This window comes from Hemicordylus capensis, chromosome 6, assembly GCF_027244095.1.
Source record: "Hemicordylus capensis ecotype Gifberg chromosome 6, rHemCap1.1.pri, whole genome shotgun sequence".
NCBI lineage: Eukaryota > Metazoa > Chordata > Lepidosauria > Squamata > Cordylidae > Hemicordylus > Hemicordylus capensis.
Genome location: NC_069662.1, coordinates 126,298,030 through 126,317,113, shown reverse-complemented (window position 1 = coordinate 126,317,113; position 19,084 = coordinate 126,298,030). Strand labels below are relative to the sequence as shown.

At 42.9% G+C, this 19,084-nt stretch overlaps 1 protein-coding gene across 11 annotated transcripts in view; it reads right to left on the bottom strand.

Annotated features, from left to right (window-relative positions):
* THSD7A (thrombospondin type 1 domain containing 7A) overlaps positions 1 to 19,084 on the bottom strand; it is a 424,790-nt gene that overhangs the window by 231,554 nt on the left and 174,152 nt on the right. The gene's annotated exons all lie outside the window — the stretch shown is intronic.

Here is a 19,084-nt window from a genome sequence, read left to right as displayed (position 1 = left end):
ACTTCCCTCCATTGTGAAAACTCTCCATTTATACCTACCCTCTGTTTTCTGTCTTTCAACCAGTTAGCAATCCACACATGTACCTGTCTCCTTATCCCATGACAGCTAAGTTTCCTCGGGAGTCTTTGATGAGGAACTTTGTCAAAAGCTTTTTGGAAGTCCAAGTATACTATGTCAACTGGATCACCATGATCCACACACTCGTTGACACCCTCAAAGAAGTCCAAAAGGTTGGTGAGGCAAGATTTACCTTTGCGGAAGCCATGCTGGCTCACTCCCAGCAGGGCCTGTTCTTCTAGGTGCTTTACAATTTTATCCTTGAGGATGCTTTCCATCAATTTGCCTGGAACGGACAATAGGCTAACTGGCCTGTAATTTCCTGGATCACCCCTGGGTCCCTTTTTGAAAATCGGTGTGACATTTTCAACTCTCCAGTCCTCTGGTACATAGCCCGATTTCAGGGATAAGCTGAAAATTTTAGCAAGGAGGTCGGCAATTTCACGTTTGAGTTCTTTGAGGACTCTTGGATGGATGCCATCTGGCCCTGGTGATTTGTTAGCTTTCCGTTTTTCCAGACAGTTTAGTACATCATCTCTTGTCACTACTATCTGACTCAGCTCTCTAGCCTCCATCCCTAAAAAGCCCGGTTCAGGAACAGGTATATGCTCAGTATCCTCTGCCGTGAAGACAGATGCAAAGAACTCATTTAACGTCTCTGCAATCTCCATATCCTCCTTAATAATCCCTTTCACTCCCGCATTGTCTAATGGCCCAACCGCCTCCCTGGCAGGTTTCCTGCTTCTGATGTACTTGAAGTTTTTGTTATTCCCCTTGATACTAAATGTTTCTCAAACTCTCTTTTTGCCTCCCTTATTGTCACCTTGAATTTCTTTTGCCAGAGTTTGTGTTCCATTCTGTTCTCTTCATTTGGACAGAGATGAACTTCTCTGGAACTTCTCTTCCAATTTCGGAAGGAAGTCTTCTTCCCTTTTATGGCTTCTTTGACAGCACCCGTGAGCCATGCTGGCATCCTCCTGGACATAGTGGTATCTTTCCTCCTTTTGGGTATACAATCTAACTGAGCTTCTAGTATAGTGGTTTTGAGTAAACTCCATGCACTCTGGAGCGAAGTGACTCTCCTGGATTTCCCTTTCAGCTTTCTTTTCACCATACTCCTCATTTTGGAGAAGTTTCCTCTTCTGAAATTCAAAATGTCCGTGTTAGACATCCTTGGTGATTCTCTCCCCGCATGTATGTTGAATTTGATGGCACTGTGGTCACTATTCCCTAAAGGGTCGATGACACTGATGTCACGCACCAGGTCCTGGGTGTCACTCAGGATTAAGTCCAAGGTCACCTTCTCTCTGGTTGGTTCCATGACTAACTGTTCTAGGGCACAGTCATTTAGTGTATCTAGAAATCTGACCTCTTTGTCCTGACCTGACTGTGAATTTACCCAGTCTATGTGTGGGTAATTGAAGTCACCCATAATTACAGCCCTGCCTCTCCTTGACCCTGCCTCTCTGATTTCTTCCTGCAACTCCCAAGAAATTTCTTCCTGCAACAAGATATTAAATCTTGGCTTTTTACCCAGGCTTTTATATGATTGTCTCTGCTGCTGCTTCTTTGTATTTTGTACTGTTTTTATGCTTGTGTTTTAAATTTTTAAATCAGATTTGTTTTATATTTTTAGTGTAATATTTTAATTGTGTCATTTTTATAATTTTGCTTTTAATTCTGTGTAAACTGCCTTGGGATTATTTTAATGAAAGGCAGTATATAAATTCAACAAACAAACAAACAAACAAACAAACAAACAAACAAATAAAATGATAGAAACGTGTGTGTCTGTTACTCATAAAATTAATCCTCTTGGTGACATCAACAAAGGCAGTAAGGAGATCACAGAGACCATATATACTAATACATGGCACCGATCATGACCATGTATGAAGCACCTGTCTGTCTAAATCAGGGCGGAGCTATAGTAGAACTGATGAGTTTAAATAACCCATCGTTCCCTGTGTCCAGGAGCTGCTGAGCGTCCAGGAGGAAACGGTCTCACTCCCTCTGCCCAGGGTTCCCTCCGCTACCACCATCATCCACTTGCTGCCACCACCAGCCACCTTTTTTGGCCTCTTGCCCAGTTTCCAGGCCTATCCTCCTTCCATCAGCTGAGCTCCTTCCATCCTTGCTGATGGAAGGAGAGAACACATGTACTCTCGATGGGCCAATGGAAGGAGAGCAGGCATAGGATCTGGGTGGCAGGAGGCAGAAGCAGCAGCGGCTAGTGGCAGTGAAAGCTAGGTGGGTGTTCATTATGTGAACACAGACCCACTCTCCACTCACTACGTCCATGGTCTGAATCAGTGTTCCTTCTAAGACGTGCATGGGTGCACACGCTCACACATTTTTTCATGTCTGCTCAGTCAGTTTTAGATCCCACTCACGTTGAATCAGGAAGGCCCCACTCTGAATGCATGTGCACACACACTGCCTTGATACTGCCACTCAGAACAAAATTTATTCCGCACACAGATTAAAAAAATTAGAGAGGACACTGGTCTGAATGCATTCTTGTAACTTGTCACAATAGGGCTATTAACTTCTGTCTGAGAAGAGGGTGATTTGACTTCTTAAACACACCTTCGAATGGAACACACCCTGTCCTAAAAGATTCTTAGTTGCATGTAACCTGCTAATTAAATCACCTTCAATTGGTAAATCCATAATATAGAAATGCCCTTGAATTTTTCTCTCTCAAACCTTTTTCAGATCTAAACTATACCTTTTACTAAAGTGGTATCCTAACAGTTGGGAAATAGTGGGATACTTAGTTCTTTGTTCCATGTTTTTCAACTCCAAATCAAAAGGTTCTGTTGCTTTTCCATCCTGAGGCATTTCAAATGCATGTTTGCCCTTACAAAAACTAGCTTTAGAGAAAACCTCATAAAAACACAGGAAGCTGCCTTATACCAAGTGAGTGGCTTTCCAAAGTTTCAGACAGGAAATGTCATGGACTGAACCTGGGATCTTCTGCATGGAAAGATCTACCACTGAGCTATGGACCCATACCCATTCTCTTTAACAACAATGAGGCTATTCTCACGACCTCCCAAAAGCGGGCTAAGGGAGCCCAGCCCACTTTAGGGAGCCCTTGTGCTGCAATTGGAGCTGCGTGGCTCCCAGCAGCAAACCCCCAAAGTACCCTTCCCTTTAAATGAGGTTAGCAGAGCAAGTGCTCCTGATTGTGAGTTGCCTTCTGGTTGTGAGTCGTCCTGCAGAGCAACTCTCAATCTTCTGATTGTGAGTCACTCTGCATCGCGGCGACTCGCAAAGAGACCTCCGATCGGGAGGCTGAAGTAAGCCACCCAGCCTCGGGGGTTCTGCCCAGAATGCCTGTGCACTTGCATGAGGCATCCTGGGACTTCCAGGGGCAAGGCTGCCCCCCCCGATCCTCGCTGTCCCTACTGCCTCCATGACGGAGCCGATAATTATGTATGTAGCTTATCGGGCCACCCAGGGAGAGCTCCCTGCTCATCTGTGGAGAGAGCGACTAAGCCCTCTCTCCTTGCAGAGCCCGGTTAGGCTCTACACACGGATCATGTGTAGCGCCTCAACAACTTACACAGAAAATGGCATTAAATTTAATAAGAAGGCATACATGATGGACAAACAGAGGCCAAATCAGAAGTTCTGTCACTGGAACTCCTTTTAAGAAGGAGTCATGGGGAGCAATTTAGCTTACTACCATGATGCTGGGGTCTAATCCAAAATGTACCACTTGAACCTGCTATTAGCCACTAAATATCAGTTGTGGTCATGGGACAGCTTTAATTTTCCCTTGCTGTTCACAACTTCTCCAAGCACAACAAGGCTAACTGAGAATTATCAGCACCCTCTTCCCATAATTTTTTTTTGTGGGGGAAGGAGGGAAAATCATGCCTGTTATGTGGATATCAAAGTAACAGACATTTGTAGAGCAGATCTGAGCAAATGTTGGTCATGGGAAAGCACTGTGCCCTCTGGAAACCAGGTCCTATGTAGGAGGTGAGGCAATTAACACGATTCACGTGAAGCGCCTTACCGGGCTCTGAGGCAAGAGCAGGCTAAGCCCTCTCTCTCCAGAGACTATCATGCCTTCAGCCCTGGGTGGCCAAATCGGCCACCCACACAACTACCAGCTCAATCACGGAGCTGGTGGGGGCTGCAGGGATTGGGGGACGCATGGCCCTGGAAGTTCCAGGATGCCCCGCACTAGAGCATGGAGCATTCTGGAGAGAACCCCAAGGTCAGGAGGCTGATTGCAGCCTCCCAGTCAGGGGTCTACTCGTGTGTTGCCGCACACCACAGTGGCACACAAGCAAAAAAACGAGGTTGCTGGAGCGCTTGCTCCATTAACCTCCTCCACATACAGGTGAAACTCGGAAAATTAGAATATCGTGCAAAAGTCCATTAATTTCAGTAATGCAAATTAAAAGGTGAAACTGATATATGAGACAGATGCATTACATGCAAAGCGAGATAAGTCAAACCTTAATTTGTTATAATTGTGATGATCATGGCATACAGCTCATGAAAACCCCAAATCCACAATCTCAGAAAATTAGAATATTACATGGAACCAAGAAGACTAGGATTGAAGAATAGAACAATATCGGACCTCTGAAAAGTATAAGCATGCATATGTATTCAGTACTTGGTTTGGGCCCCTTTTGCAGCAATTACTGCCTCAATGCGGCGTGGCATGGATGCTATCAGCCTGTGGCACTGATGAGGTATTATGGAAGACCAGGATGCTTCATTAGCGGCCTTCAGCAATTCTGCATTGTTTGGTCTCATGTCTCTCATCTTTCTCTTGGCAATGCCCCATAGATTCTCTATGGGGTCAGGTCAGGCGAGTTTGCTGGCCAATCAAGCACAGTACACTGTGTACTTACACTGTATACTTTTCGGAGGTCCGATATTAAAATCAAGGAACAGTCAAAAACAGAGACTATAAAATACCATAAAACAATTAACAATGAAAACATTCAACACAGTTTAAAAACCCTGGAAGGCCAGGGCCAAACAGAGGGCTCTCCTGAAGCCAATAATGAACTCAGATTATGGATTTCTGCCAGAAGTGCATTCCACAGCCCAGGAGCAGCTACAGAGAAGGCCTGCCTCTGAGTTGCCACCAGATGTACCAGTGGTAACTAGAGACAGCCCTCCTCAGATGAGCTTAACATGCGGTGGGATCACGCAGAAGATTTTAAGAGCTCTTTGACAGCAGAACAGTCTGCTTCGTCCTGTTGTGGGATCTCCTTCTCTTTTTTCAAAGAGTTTCAATGGCCATCCGTCAGAGATGCTGTATAGGTTTCTTGCACTGAGCCAGGGGTTGGACTAGAAGAACTCCCAAGGTCCCTCCCAACTCTAAAATTTTATTTTAGAGTTGGAAGGGATTAACGCTGCTCAAGAGCAACAAAGAAAGTTGTGCTGGTGCAAGATGATTGCACAGCTGAGCTAAATGATGTGGATCAGAATAGAACCTAAAGAACCGACTTATATGAGTAATCACACAATTCATGTACATTTCAGCTTGTATGACTTGCTTGAGTTACTAAAGTATTAATTTATTCCTCTGTGCTTCATTAGTCATTCTCCTTGTACGTTGCAAAACACTTCTTTATGTTTTGTTTACTAAGTCCCATTAGGGTCCCTCAACCGTCAGCAACAGTGAAACATCAATCTCTGGAAAACAGGTTCTAGTGCTAAAAGTTCAAGAAGCTGCTACTATAATATTTTATAACTTCATTAAATGCATTACACTCACTTTCTTTGAAATTTAAATGCAAGAAATGTTGCTGCCCAAATAGCTGGTGTATTGTATCAAACACAGTGATTTAACTGTGTGCTGCCCTCTTCAAAACAACCCAGCCTTAGAATCCCTCCATCCTTTTACTAGGCCTAGTTAAAAACCCTCCTGCAGGTCTGTGTGGAGAGCCATGCCAGGGAGCTTTATAAACCCTTCTAATAAACCAATTAAGTTACCAGCATACGAGTGGAGCCTGAACTCTATAGCCAAGATTCAATAGACAACACAGTCAGGTTATGGTTTCCATCATGACCTCGGGTTTAAACAAATGACCTATATACAGTGTGGTGACCCAAGAGTGAGATGCCCGTGCTAGTTCCATCCATTTGAAAACCAAAGGCATGCAGCCGGAGAGGTTCCAAGGCTCCTGGGAATCGTGTCAGCGCTCAGCAACACCTTTCCATTAGGAATAATAGGGGGAACTTTGCTAAGCGCTGATGCTATTCTTAGGAGCCATTGAGGATCTCCAGCAGCATGCCGGCAGTTTTCAGATGGATAGAACTAGCATGGATCCCTTGATCTTGGGTCAGCAAGGCAATGCACTGTATGTAAAGCAACATCAATAAGATGTGCCTAAACAAAAACTATTTTAGGATAGATATATGCTAGTATTGTTTTTATTGCTTATAGCCAAACTAATTAAATTTACTTACTAATATCTAGGAATGTTTTCAAATGCTTGCTTATACACACCTTTATCCACAAAAGAGTGATAGAACAGGCAGACATCATGTACTGGGCTACTATCAGAGCAACACTGGGTTCTTTTGAGGAAAACACACCCATCTTCCCGATTACACATTTGTTAGCTTTACACATCACAAGAATGAGTCCTGGGAATTTCCAAAGGCTGAACAAGCTTCATGGCATACAAAATGGAACTTAGCATTTCAGGTATTAAAGGTAGGTCACATTTTACCATGGTCTTTGGTTGGCAGCAAATATCAGGTCCTTGAAGGGGAACCTCAAGGTCCTTACAGGGAGGTGTGGCATATAGGTGATCAAGCAACTAACCACCTTGTACTAGTAATTGAAGGAAGCTGCCTCCTATAGCAAAGCTATTATGTGAAAAAGCATTTTTCAAAACAGGGAGGGAGGGCTGCCCACCAGCAGTCTGTTGTACTGTATTGCAGTAGGCTCATCACACTGGCAAGATAATTTATTGCACCACATGGCTGATGTGTGTATGACTATATGACTGTCCCACTTGCAAGTGATGGGTTGCTGCTTTAGCTATTGCAACTCATGCCTCTACTAGCACCAAAGCATCTTAAGGGTGGAAGGCAGAATTGAGCTGAAGAACTTAATGACTATAGGTGCTCATCACTGGAAGCCTCCTTTGCATCCTATTGCCATCAGAGGTCCATTTGGCTAGAACATGCAATATGGCCTTTACTGTCACAGCACCCAGACTGTGGAACTCCCTTCCTTGGGAGCTCAGTGTTGTCTACATTGACTGGCAGTGGTTTTCCAGGGTTTCAGAAATGTGTGTTTCCCAGCCCTACCTAGAAATGTCAGGGATTAAACCTGGGACCTTTTGCACACAAGGCAGATGCTCTACCACTGAGATATTTCCCCTGTGTTCCTCCAAGTATTTAGTCTGTTCTTAATTTTTATTTCCTCTTGCTGTTAGGATTTTGGTGGCTGTGGTCTAGGTTTTATGAACTGGAGACAAAGTGCAGGATATACATGCTTTAAATAATAATATCAACAACAACTCCAAAGGTCAAGTAGTTGAGTTGCTGTGCAGTTGAGTCAGAGGTATGTCCCCTGTCTGCATCTCCCAGCAAAGCCCTGGATGCTATGTCAGCCTGCCATGTACTTCCCTTCAACTGGCAAGCCTTCCCTACATCATTCACTTCACAGCCATTGGTCCCAATTGCAAAGGGGGCTGGCTTGCCTGCAGTGAACCAGAGGTTCATGAAGAGCATGGGTTCAGATGCAGCACAAGTCTAAGGTGAAGCATTACTAGGCATGACAAGCCAATTTCAAAATACAATATCTGGTTACACATCTAGGTTTTCTCCTCAAGGGAACATGTGCTTCCTGCTATAGGGTGGGATCACATGATTGCAGGCAACTGGGTAACTGAGATTGAAAGTTGGTTCCATGCGATGTGTGAACCGGCCCATTGTTAGAGAAAGAGAAGGTAATGGGAACTGCTAGCAGGCCAGTTCAGAGGCAGGGTGTGGTAGCTCACGTCTCCTTCCCCATTCCTCAAAAATTAGTAGCCTAATAAAGCTCATTGCCAACAGGGATACAAAACTGTAAAACTGTCTATTAGATTTAGGACATGTTTATTTATTCCGTATGAAAGTATACAGCCAATTCTGTTCCTATGTAAGCTTCAGAACCAAAAAAGAAGGTTTATGGTTTATATGTTTAATGGGGGGGGGGGTGAATTCACAATGCAGTTTCATAATAAAATCAACAACTGCTTAATGAAAGTTTCCTCGAGTTGACAGATTTCTGCTCATGAATGTATTTCAAACTATCCCTTATTGATTAACTGTAGACAAAAAAAAAATTATGGTGTAAAGACCGCATAATACTTCATTGTACATCGAGTCAAATATATTGGTCTGCAAGAAATCTACTTTGAATACTAAAGTATGAAAGCGTACTTCTTCTCCGAGGATATGTACATGTTATGTCCATGTACCTTCAAGGCCACTAGTAAAAACACAGTTTTACTGTCTCCAGTATGAGAAATGCGCCATGTTACAAACCAAGAGGAGTTCTCCAGAGCTTTCTGAGGCAAGTGTTGTCAGTTTACCATTACAGACTAATGAACAAAATGCCAAAAGCCATTATATAGCACAAGAAGCTGGGAAGGAGAAAAAGCTGTGTGACAAAAAACACTAAACAAGGAGACCAAGCACCAATACCCCCGCCTCTTCCATTTAAAGGTGTTATTCTGTTCTGTGAGCTAAAGAAGAATAGTTAAACCAGTCAGAAACGTTGACAGTATATAGAGCTGGCTGCCAAATTGAATTCAGCTTACTGCTTGCCAAGAGGCTTTCATCTGTCCAGTGCAGACGGCCCTAAACTTTGACCCCTCCAGAAAACCAAAAAACAGTAAAGGCAGACACAGACCATTTACAAAGCTACTTGTACTATTTTTAGATTTTCGGAATTAGAGTGTGTTGCACTGGAGCGATCCAGAATGAATCCTGGGGATTTTGCTTTTAGCAGTTCCCTTGATGTGAATTCTGCAGGAAATATACTGCTTTTGCCTTTGTTAGAGAGATGGCTGGTTATTGGTCCAGAATGATCAGTGAAGGTATCTCTAGGATAACTAATTGTAAGACCAGCCCAGTAATGAGGTGCAATGGATGTTGGAGGTGGTGGTGGGGGCATCCATGTCTGCCTCCGTTGGCCAGCTCACCACTCCATTTGCTTGCCATCTCACCCTTACTGTACTTGGTGGCAGTAGCACCACTGCCTCTCCTCCTCCTCATTCCATGGTCTGCTTTTTCAAAAGGCAGAGGTTGGGGAATGGAGCTCCACACTTCTTTCCACTCTATTCCTCACCCTGTGCCCTTGGAAAAGGCAGAGCCTGGAGAAGTGGTAGACAGATAAAAGAAGATGTAGGGGGCAAGACTGGGCGAGGGCTGGAGAGATTGGATTGGGGGAAGCTGGGTGATGTTCTGCACAGCATGAGAGTGGTGGGCAAGGGCATACCACACTGTCTCAGGCACCTGAAAGCTGAGGCAGGCCCTGGCTAATTGCTAAAAGAGAGACTCCTGATACCTGGAGAGCTCTCTCTAATGTTTTGAAGGCAATAGCCATGAAAATAGCCATCAGTGTGGGAAGCTAACACCCTCCCCCTCCAGCTAAGGGGAGGTGACAGAGGTGTGTGTCTGTGCATACCAGTAAAAGAGAGATTGAAGAAATATCACTTATTTGCAGTTTTAAGACAGGTAAAGGCAGAGAGTGAGTTGTGAGTTGCCTGAAGACTACAACTGGTAGAAAATGCAGCTGCAAGTGCTTTGATCAGCAGTAAACTTGCTAACTGAGCAAAGTGACACCTTTTAAAGTGGTGATTCTCTTATATTTAGCAGGGGGAGAGCAACTGGCCCTATCCAACCCCAGCACAGCATCCCTCCAGTGGCTGTTGCTGGTATCTGCCTTATGTTTATGTTTAGACTGTGAGCCCTTTGGGGACAGGGGGCCATCTTATTTATGTATTATTTATTTTTCTATGTAAACTGCTTTGAGAACTTTGGTTGAAGAGCAATTGCTTTGAGAAATTTGGTTGAAGGGCAGTATATAAAAATTATTATTATTCATCATAGTAGTAATAAACACATGGCGCATGTAACACCTCTGCTGTATCAACTGCACTGGTTCTCAGTAGGTTTCTGGGCAAGATTCCCAAAGAGATCATATTACACCCATTTTGAAAGAGTTACACTGGCTGCCAATAAGGTTCCAGGAGAAATACAAAGTGCTGGTTATTATCTATAAAGCCCTGAATGGCTTGGGTCCAAGGTACTTAAGAGAACACCTTCTTTTTCATGAACCTTGCCACTATTAAGATAATTGGGGAGGTCCGGTTGTGGTTGCCACCAACTCGGTTGGTGGCAACTCAAAACCGAGCCTTTTCTAGGGTTGCCCCAGGTCTTTAGAATGTACTTCCTAATCAAATTAGAGCCTTCCCTTTTCTGGATGTCTTTTTAAAAATCTGAAAACAAAGCTGTTTAATCAGAATTTTAATTCATAGTTTTATGTTTTAGAGTTTTTATTTATATTTTAAATTGTTTTTAATTGTGTTTTAGACTGTACACCACCCAGAGATTTGCATATGGAGCGGTATATGTGTAAAATAAATAAATAAATAAATAAATTCAAGGTGCTGGTTGTTACCTTTAAAGCCCCAGAACAGTTTAGGATCAAGATAGCTGAAGGTCAGTCTCATCACACATGAGTTTGCCCAGCCATAAGATATTTTAAGAAGACACTTTCTGCCTTCAGAGATGGGGTTGGTGATGATGATGCAGGAGCCTCTTTGTGTCCCTACCTTGTGGAATCCCCCATCCCTGAGATGTGTTTGGCACCCTCTCTGACTATTTTTAAGTGCAGACTGGACACTTACGTTTAAACAAACTCTTTCAAATATTCCCTGATCACTTCAACTGCGTATTTAGTTGTACTGATAGCATGTTGCATTTTCTCTCTATTGGTATCTTCTTATTCTGTTTGAGGTTATTCTGCTATTCTGCTTTTACTCCTAGTGGCTGACATCCAGACTAACACTGCATTCGTGCTGCTCAAACTGCACTGGCCCTAGGGCAGGGCTGCACAACTTTGGCCCTCCAGGAGATATTGGCCTACAACTTCCATCATCCCTGACTATTGACCATGAGGCTGGGGATGATGGGAGTTGTAGTTCAAAAGCAACTTGAGGGCCAAAGTTGTACACCTCCGCTCTAGAAGGAGGAATGATTTTAGATCTCCCCTTCCTTCTAAAGCCCACCATGGCTCCTGAAAAAAATGTCCCTGAGGGCTGCACAACCCTCAGTGACATATTTCACTGAAGCAGTCACAGCAAGCTTCAGAGGGAAAGGGAGAACAAAAATTGCTCCGACCCCAAAATAGCATGTGCACAATGTTACATTATTTTGGATGTCAGCCATTTTATTTAAATTAATGCATGATTGTTTTGAACCTATATATTGATAGCTACTTTGAATTCCCTTCAGGGAAAAAAGTGGTATCTACATTTTTAAATAAATTTAAAAATAAAATAAAAAGTCCCTTTAAGGTTTAATAAGCCTAATGTGATCAATGGTACTCAGTATGATCTTCTACAATCTAAGGTAATTAGCTGCAATGATCAAAATGTAGGCCACAAAAACATTTAAAAGACATCCTGAGAAATAAAAGATCTATACAGAAGGCAAGAGCATTATGTTTACGTGATCTAATGGGAATAAGAAAGAATAAGACTGCAAGTTCCTCAATGACAAATCATTCCACACTATAAGGAAATAATGACATAAATTGATCTATACAAAAAGCATTTGACAGCAAGAGTTGGTTGGCAATTATGTTTTCTGTTTGCTTCATGCCCCATATCTCATGAAAGGAATCACTCTAGTCATAATAAACCTTTCACTCAAAAAAACCCATTTTGAAACAAAATAAACAGAACCATTTTTCCATTTGGACTCCATCTCTCAGAGGCAAAGAGGCAATTTTCAACTTTGCACCTGGCAAGAGTGGTGTTATCTTTTTTATAAATTTAGAAGACTCTCTTAGGCGAGATCATTTTTGCCCACAGTAGAATTTATAATACTGTCCACATCCCCAGGCAATATACATAAAAGTGTCAATTAAATGCGACTAATGAATTCGCTTTGCTTCCTCTACTACCAATGCTGCCCGCAAAACACACACACACAGACACACACACATACCTACCTCACAATGGGGTATAATCTGTAAAACCTAATAATTTCTGGATTACAATATTGCTCATTTATTTTAATCTGTCTGTCAATTCCTCTCACATTTTCTATTACTACAAATATTTCTTTCCCCCTTCCTCTTGCCATCAGCACTTTCTTTCTGAGCCTCTCCTTTCTTCCCTATGGCGCATGCAATGTACTTTAACAGTGACTGACGACGCGGTGTTTTCAAAACACAGCATACAGGGCTGGTAGCTAGAAACAAGCCCCATTTCTTTGGTGCTTCTGCTTCACAGAAGCATCTAAGTCTCCGTGCTATTTACACACTTTGTCTGTTAAGAAGCTATTTCTTATTGTGACTAGATTCAACACCTCTAACAGAAGACGTGAAAATTTATTCTCTGGGCAAATAGTTTAAAATAAGCATAATCCAGATGTATGTTAGCAATTCAAATGGCTGGATTCTCGTGTTCTAGGGGAGAAATAAGCCCTATTCAGATATTATGGTGAAAACTCAAATGAGTTTACACAGGTACAGATCAATTCACAGGCACACAGGTTTTCCCTGCTAACTGGACAAAGAGGTGCCTTGCAAAGCAGTAGTGGGACAGTAGGGGGACAACTGGCCCCATCTAACCACCACCCAGCATCCCTCCAGTGTTGTTGCTGGTGGTTATCTTAGGTTTCTTTTTAGACTGTGAGCCTTTTAGGGACATCTGATTTATATACTTAATTTTTCTATGTAAACTGCTTTGAGAACTTCTATTGAAAAGCAGTAAATAATAGTGCTAGTTATTCACATGTTATGTTGGACACAGGTGCAGCAGAACATGTCCTGTCTGTATTTATTTATTTTTTAACATTTATATCCCGCTCTTCCTCCAAGGAGCCCAGAGCGGTGTACTACATACTTGAGTTTCTCCTCACAACAACCCTGTGAAGTAGGTTAGGCTGAGAGAGAAGTGACTGGCCCAGAGTCACCCAGCTAGTATCATGGCTGAATGGGAATTTGAACTCAGGTCTCCCCAGTCCTAGTCCAGCACTCTAACTACTACACCACGCTGGCTCTTCTATACGTCTGTACCAGGCATTTGAGGGCCCTGTACTCAGGTTCAGTTTTTAAATGAATGCAGATGCAGTAATTTACACAAAAACATGTACAGATGTACAGATGTTCATATCTGATAGTGCAGCGTGGCGGTCTGCTGCAGCATGACATAAAACTGTTTTTGCCCAGTGCTCCATCCATTGGAAACATGGAAGGAAGGCTGTGCAGCTGCCTGGAAGCAGTTTTACGGCATCCTGCAGCAGCCCATTACGCTACACCATCAAGCCTGCTTTCAACTTGAGCAGGAGTCCTGGCCTGCCAGTAATGCCAACAGAGGGCTGTGCAGAATGTTGGCCCATGATTTAAAAATAAATTTAAATTCCTCTGTTCAACAACAACAACAAAAGTTTCTCAAACAATTTAATAGCAAAAGGAGCAAGAAGCAAGGCTGGCCGGCCAGTAAGGGTGAGGAGGAGGAGCTATGACGCCACAAACAAAAGTCCAACAGAGGATCCAGCAGAATATCAGACTTAGCAGCAGCCAGAAAACTGTCTCAAGCCGTGAGCTTTCTCCAACCCCTCCGCCCAGTGGCTTCCAGGCTTCAACGGCTGCAAATCATGCCGCTCCAGCTTCTGCTCCCCAGTGGGCGGCTCTTGGCATCGCCCACTCCAGGAAGTAAAAATTGGATTGAAAATACAGCCCCTAAAGCAACTGTATTTTTTCACCCATTTTTACTGTATTGGGGGGTGGGGCCAGGCCAGCACCCCCTAGCAATCAGACTGGCTGAAGCAGAACAGAAAGTTGGCAGGGGGCGGGGGGGGAGAGTTGAAGGAACTTCTCTGCTCAGGAGAGTTCACTGGCTGTTGCAAGTCTGATCTTCCTGTGTTTGTTTGGGGTGGGGTGAGAGAGAGAAAGAGAGAAGTGGGGGGGGGGGTTGATGGCAAGGCTTGGTGAGAGCGAGAAGAGGCTTGGTGGTGGGGGATAGTGTTGAGAGAGAGGGGGCTTGGTGTGTGTGTGTGTGTGTGTGTGTGTGTGTGTGTGTGTGTGTGTGTGTGAGAGAGAGAGAGAAGAGGGGTTTGGTGATGGTGCACTTGAAGTGTCGGTGTGTGGGGGTGTCAGTCAAATGCTCAGACAGAAAGACAAGCTTGGTTGAAGAGTGGGGACTGGTGAGAGAGAGGAGTTCTGTGAGAGAGACAGAGAACAAGATAAAAGGGGGGGCATGGCAAGGCTTGGTGAAGAGAGAGAAGTTCACAACTGGCTCCACTTCTCACTGGCCCTTCCCATCGCCTGCCCTGCCTAGTGCCCTCCAAGTTTCAGGAGCCACCAGCCGCCACTAGCTAGAAGATGTAGAAGATGATTCCCTGTCCCAAAAGAGCTCACAATCTAAAAAAGGAACACAAGGGGAACACAGTGGCAGCAGCTACTACGATGGACATTATGTCGGGGTTGAACAAGGGCAGTTGCTATCCGCCTGCTAAGTATTACAGAGTCACCACTTTAATAGAGTGTTTCTTTGCCCAGTTCGCAGGGCTTTTCATAGCTTGATTTCATTGCACATGATCCAGATAATGCATTTGATCAGAGACCAAAGTGAGAACAAACAAAAATACATTGTGTTGCCTGTGTAACTGGACAAATGGTGTGTGAATCCAACTAGTATATCATAACTCTGCCCCCCCCATGCATATACATAATTTAATTGTAGAGGATTTAAACTAAATCATGTGTGATGTGCAAGTGAGGCACAGAGGGGAAAGGAGACAAGTTAAACTGTTTAGGCAGAAGTGCCTGGAGTCATCATGCATAAAGCATAACGCCTCTTAGGCACTCGCACAAAACGGGGGCGGGGAGCCCTCCTCACTCTACAAACCTTTTAGAAGCTGTAATTTTTTTTACTATCTGCTACAGATCTCAAGGCCCTAATAGTGGTTTTCAGATAAAATGAAGGTATTGTAAAGAATTAAACTGAGAGATTTTGAATATAAAATATTTCTACATGCCTATGGCATGACATTAATGATCACCACCCTGGATGAATCTTTAAGAACTAGCATCTTCACAGCCCAAGGGTAACCCTGACACTTTTATACTTCTCCCCTCAACTTCCAAGCAACCTCTCTGCCTGCCTTGCCTCTCTGATGCAACTGCAAGACCTCCTCTGATGTCACAGCTGGCAATGGAGGGCAGAGATGTCACAGCCCCTCTGGCTCCCATTGGCTTAGCTGCTCTGAATCACAAGGCTGTTGGGCAGCCTGGGGCTAGACATGTAAAATTCATGGGCAACTTTTCTTAAACTACTCAGCAGTTTCCTCCATACCACAGTCTTTCAGTTGACATCTTGTTAGTGCAGGTAGTTTTGAGTTATTTCAGAATCTTTCAGTGAAAAGAGACAGACAGCATTTTTACTTCCGCATGCAATATTCAGTGTGCTGGAAGAGTGTAAAAGAGGCTCCAATTATACAGTAAATTATACACTATATCAGGTAGGCATGTAGGATCACTTCAGATGATGTTAACAAAGAGGCAAGATGAATGGTAGATCCGGGTTGCTATCCCTCCTTACACATGATCATTCTACATCTTTTAAATGAAATTAAGAACGAGTCATATTTGGGGAAACGGTTTGATTAAATCTCTTCTGGACAGACTGGACAGTGGTTATCAAGATTTATTTAGTACATTTGTATACTGCCCCATACAAAAAGTCCTTGGTGGTTCACAATATAAAACCATTAAAATATTAACATAATTAAAACAATTTAAATACAATAAAACTCTAAAAACCAAAGCTTAAAACTATAAACTAAAAGCCTGACTAAACAGGTATGTTTTTAGGTCCTCCTTAAAAACATTCAGAGCAGGGGACTCTCTAATTTCATGAGGAAGTATGTTCTCCTTTACCCTCATCAGATTCCCTTTTACAAGCCTACTGAAACACCAAATAAGTCCACCACAAACCCCGTGTGGCCCCCGAACTCCCCAGCCCTGGCCAGCTCCATGACGGAGCCGGCAGTCGTTTGGGCAGCCACTGTGGCCACCCAGAGCAGACTGCTCCTTGTCTGCAGGGAGAGTGGAGCGGGCTAAGACTGCTCTCCCCGCAAAGCCCCTAGAGGCTCTTCTCACAGATCGTGGGAAGAGCCTCAATGTTTGTCAAGGCATGTTGTAGTCCCATGTGGGGACTTCAGGGTTGTAGAAAACTAAACCACAAGCAAACAGTTAATGTTCAATCCATCCTTTCAAAACGTTTACAGATGACATTATCATTGGAAATAGTAGTTCCAATAGGGGCTTACAAAAGAACAATGCCATTTTCAAGGCCACTGGTATGTTTCAGCACAGCAGTTTATTTTATTTATTTAACATATTTCTATACCACCCCAAACTTGCGTCTCTGGGCAGTTTACAATTAAAATCATATAAACATTAAAATAATTTAAAACCCAACATTAAAAGTATTAAAACTATAAATCTAATTAAAAGCCTGATTAAAAGCCTGGGTGAATAGATGTATCTTTTTAAAAGTTTCCAGAGATCGAAGAGGGTCTTATCCGAACAGGGAATGAATTCCAAAGCCCAGGGGCAGCAACGGAGAAGGCCCATCCCCGAGCAGCCACCAGACGAGCTGGTGGCAACTGTAGACGTACCTCTCCAGAAGATCTCAGCTGGCGATGGGGCTCATGGCGAAGCAGACATTCTCTCAATACAAATACGACAGATATTTATATACAGCCTTTTAACAAAACTTCTCAAAGCAGTTTACATATGAATAAATAAATAAATAAATAAATAAATAGCACCTGCATGCCATGTAAGAGAGCACCTTTGTCATGAACCCCACCGCCTAATGAGATCATCAGGAGAGATCCATTTAAAGTTGCCACCAACTCGTTTGGTGATAACTCGGAATTGAATCTTCTCTATAGCTGTCCCAGAACTCTGGAATGTGTTCCCTGTCAGAATAAGAGTTTCCCCATCTTTGGCTACCTTAAAAAAAAAAAACCCTTAAGACACACCTGTTTAATCAGGTTTTTAGTTAAATTTTAAATAGTTTTAAATTTGTATGTAGACCGCCTGGAAACACACACACACACACACACACACACACACACACACACACACAGAGCCAAGGTGGTATATAAATATGAGAAAGAAAGAAATGTCACCCCATTGCACTAGCCGCTAGATTCTCTAATCTGCATAAGCATTACTAAGTGATACATTAGCTCACATCAGCATGTGCTAATTCTTGCTGTACTGAAGGCCAGTACAATAGGTATGGATGACACATGGTGATGAGGAGGGTTAGAAGCAAGAAGGGAATTGCACTATGCAAGTGATTGGATTTCTTTGGCCACACCCAAAAATGAAACACCTGCCAAATTAATGCAGACAGAATAGAATATGAAGGATGTTCTTCTCATATGGGGAAAATCTCCCGGCAATAGAAATATGAAGTGTTTACAAGACCCTAGAGTTACTCACATTCTCCTGTGAAGAAACCTCCCAAGATCTTCAGTTCCTATTGTACAAGTTCAGGGTGGGGTTTTTTTTTGTTCTAGGCAACTTTAAGCCATTAAAGATGCATTAAAGATCAGCAATGTTGATACCTTGAAATGTCAAACTCCTGTTTACTGCAGAGGTCAACAGCAAGGAGAATGCAGCTCAGAGAACAAACAAGCATCCAGTTCTCTGGCAAGTGCTGCTTTCAGAACTGACATCACAATCAAGCATCTGAGCTGAGACCAAACATCAACACCGATGAAGATTATGGGAGGAAAGTAAATCTAGACTACAATCTAGAAATATATTAAAAGGTAACCCAGTGTATGAAATCAGTCTTGACATTCACCAGTAATACAGAGAAAGGGCAAAATGTGAGAGGTGTAATAATAATTTCTAAGACCCTGTGAGAAGCAAGAGGCAGATTTTTCTCAAAAATGAATATTTGTATTTTAAAAACACACAAAACTCTTCTTCTCTGTAGAGGGTGAGTAACAGATAGGTGCACCTATGCATTAGAACAACATGAAACACGGTTCTACCATATCCTTTGGAGCGAGCATCTTGAAGATCTTGGTGATGTGTGTCCATCTATGGGCAAAGTATCCAAGTAGTTAAAGTAGGCCTTACAATAGGCACCATGCTGAGACTTTAACTAAGCTTTCCTTTATAAAATGTACTAAGCATGCATGCACTAATTCTCCCCATAAGTTACAAAGGCTACAATCCTGCACCTTGTTAGGATGTCAGTATAAGCAACTTAACCATGTGCAAGTTTGCAGCCAAAATCTATGAACTGTTCTTTATTTGCAAGATTACAACTTAGCCTCAGTTACTACACAACCTTGGCCATCTCTATACAAAAGAGCATGGAGAGTCTCTGAAATGAACGATAAATGAGGTTTCACAGAAAGGTTTATAAAATTCTACATCTGAAATTGCCAAGAACAACCAGCAGAAAAATCTCATCTTTTTCCATGGAGGGAGGAAGGGAAATAAAATCTTTCTGTAGCGTCATTTGCGCTTGGAGTGACTGCAGGGAGAATTGAAGGTTGCTATTATTAATAAGAATCCCTGCTGTTGCTTCAGTCAATGATTTATCACTTTCCCATCTAAATGGGAGGAGGTCAGATTGGAGAGAGGAAATTATTCATTCAAGATGGCATTTCTCCTTCCATGGACGACACTTAGGAAAAAAATAGTAATTCATACCTAATTAATGATAAACCATAGTGGTGTTTATGATCTTGTTCATTCAGGTACACA